Source organism: Octopus bimaculoides, chromosome 8 (genome assembly GCF_001194135.2).
Source record: "Octopus bimaculoides isolate UCB-OBI-ISO-001 chromosome 8, ASM119413v2, whole genome shotgun sequence".
Taxonomy (NCBI): Eukaryota; Metazoa; Mollusca; class Cephalopoda; order Octopoda; family Octopodidae; genus Octopus; species Octopus bimaculoides.
The window spans coordinates 96,600,601-96,603,742 of record NC_068988.1 but is presented as its reverse complement, the minus strand read 5'-3'; positions in this window follow the sequence as shown (position 1 = coordinate 96,603,742).

The following is a 3,142-nucleotide window of genomic DNA, read 5'->3' as shown; positions in this document are numbered from 1 at the left end:
TATATATATATGAAATTTTGAATTTTGTTCACGGACCCCCAGTACTACTTTTGCAGACCATCAGGGGTCCGAGAACCACAGGTTGGGAACCACTGCTGTAGAATATATATATTTGCAGTTCACTGATTTAGTGCATTGATATTGGCCTTTGTTGCGTGAGCATCAACCGAAACATGGCAAAAACCGATAGAAATGTTTAAATCAAATTACTCTACAAGAATTTCAAAGATGAAAGTTTTATGAATGTCCATGACAATCGTCAAGATTTATTTTAAAGCGCATGTGACAAAATCGATCCTTCATACAACAATAAACAAATACACAAGAAGCTTGAAGATGATCTGTCCTAATTTAGGTAAAAAGGTCTGCAATTAGGAGAAGAATAGAACTATAATTCTTGAACTACAGCAAATATTCTGCTTAATACCACAGATTTACTTGTCAGTTGTTTGACCTTAACCAGTTGAGCATGTCCCTTGGTGGCTGACGATATGTACATCTCTGATCATGAGCAGAAGGGGGAGCATCATAGCCATGTGTTGAGAGGAATTCTTTGGAGTTTGAATAATTCTCCTTTGGAAACATAGGTGTTTTGCTCAACATCCTTAAACAAACCTTTTGAGCAGGATGGGCTACTCGACCTGAAGGAAAATTCTAACTGGGCCCCACCTGCAAGGTCATGCGCTGTTTATCTTGATATGAGATCACCATGTCGCGCACATATGGTTGTGATGCATGTGCCTGTTGTACCCTTAGCAGACGGGTAGTCATGATGGGTATACTGGGCTTCGTATATTTTACCCCAGTGTCACTTTGATGGCATGCACTGCTCTCTCACTCAATAATAATAATAATAATAATAATAATAATAATAATAATAATAATAATAATAATAATATACTTATTTGTCTACAGTGAGCAATCTTTGTCCATAACAAAATACAGTAAATGACCTTCTTACGGGTTCGAATACTGCTCAAACATATTTAAACTGGTAACAATTTTACATTAACATACGCATTTCACTCGTTGCAAAATGCGGTGATTTCATTAGGAAGGTTGTTTCAATGCGAAGAAAACTTTGCTTTTCTTTTTTATGATGGCATTAAAGAGCAAAAATAAGATCACTAAGAACTCTACAGTAATGTAATGTCTTCTGAATATTACTGCAGACTGTGTAATATTGCGCTGTCTGCCCTAACCGCTTTGCCCTTAGATGTATCTTTGTATTCAAAAATGCCTGAATCCAAAATGTACAAAGCGTAAATTTCGAGTTCATGAATAGACAGAAGCTTTGCGGTGGAATCACTGACCCAAATCAAATGTTTACACTGATGCAATTAATCTGAATATTCGCACAATTAAATCCTTTTATTTCGTTTTCAAACCCTCTAAGACGCTTCGAATACAGAAGTTCTTATATAAACAGAACTAATGGGGTTGTTTATAGGTCTTGGATGCTTTCGTTCTGTCTTGTTTTATTTTATTATTTCAAGGGACAGGCATTGCATCGTTTACCTTAACAACAGGATCAATTATAATGAGAAGTGAGACATAATTTCGGCAGAAAAAAGGGGATCTGACCTACTTTACCGAAACAAATGACCCACATTACCAGTTTTCAAAACTAGTTTCGACGTAAGATGATTTAGTCTTATCTACCCAAACCTAGAACTGGATTTATATTCCTAGACCTCTTCCATCGGTATTGGAAGTATAATTTGATGAAGAAAATAATGGAAGTTGATGAAGTCTTTACTTCATAGTGTCAGCGTCTGGGTTAAATCACGTGATCCGCCGACGTAATAAAGGACAACTTTCTTGAGATAACCGACATTTGGAAAAGGGTGAGTGCTCATTTTAGGGTGTGGTTATAACAGAGAGTGTGAGGATTTTTTGTTTGGGGTTTTGTATTGTTTTTTAAACATGTTTTCACTCTATAATTCATTTATTGTATTTCGTATTTGCCCCAGATGTCTTTTAGTGATGCAGAATGGCGGAAATAGTAGTGCGAGGGATTGAATTCTTTCGTGTCTGTTGTGTCCTCAATACATCATCAGGTAAGAATATATATCTCATCTGTTTGAGAGGGCCAGTATCATATGCAAATTGCACATGATGGGAAAACTGCCAGTTATTCTCTAAGTAAACAAAAACGAACATAAAATCAATGGGATCCTTATAAAGATGTGTTTCGGGAATGATAGATAGATAGATAGATAGATAGATAGATAGATAGATAGATAGATGGATGGATAGATAGATAGATAGATAGATAGATAGATAGATAGATAGATAGATAGATAGATAGATAGATAGATGGTGCATAAATATAATTAATGGTGCTTTTAGCAATGAAATGGATCTCGCTGTTTAAGATACGAAAAGGAGAAAGAGTGAGAGAGAGAGAGAGAAATGAGGGAAAGGGAGAGGAGAAGCGAGAGAAAGAGATAATAATGAAATAGAAAAAGCAGACGATAGGGGGGTCCAGACGTCTGCAATAAAGAAGATTAGGGGATATCATAACTTCACTTTCATTATGTCTATTGTTTGGACGAAATATCCCAAGGGAAATACCCGCAGGCTCGCGTGACCCCCTACCAGGAGAACATACTAACATACATATACATACGTATTGTAAAACTATAGAATATGGAGGAATATAAAGTAAATAGAAGCGAAATCACCAAGCTTAGGAGCGTAGTGAGATAAGGTAGGAAAATGGTTTACAATGAAAGCGTGAAATTACCAAGAAACTATTAATAATAATGAAGAGATAGATGATGCGTTATGGTAGACTAAATAGTAAGGAAAGGTGAAATGAAATGTGAAAGGAATTTGGGGAGATAGAGGCGACGGCCACCGATGATGATGAGGATGAAGATGGAGGATGAAAGGGAAGAGGGTGAGAAAGAGGAGGGAAGGATGGCAATAAAGCTAGTGTTGGTGAAGGATGTGAATTCTAGTCAGTGGTGGTTATCAGAGTGCCGTTGAAACGGTTTCAATCTCGCACAAATGCCACGTTTGCAAAGAGTATCAAAATGAAAATCATTATACATATACATGTATGTATGTATTTATGTCTATAAATGGAGATATATATATATATATATATATATATATATATATATATATATATATA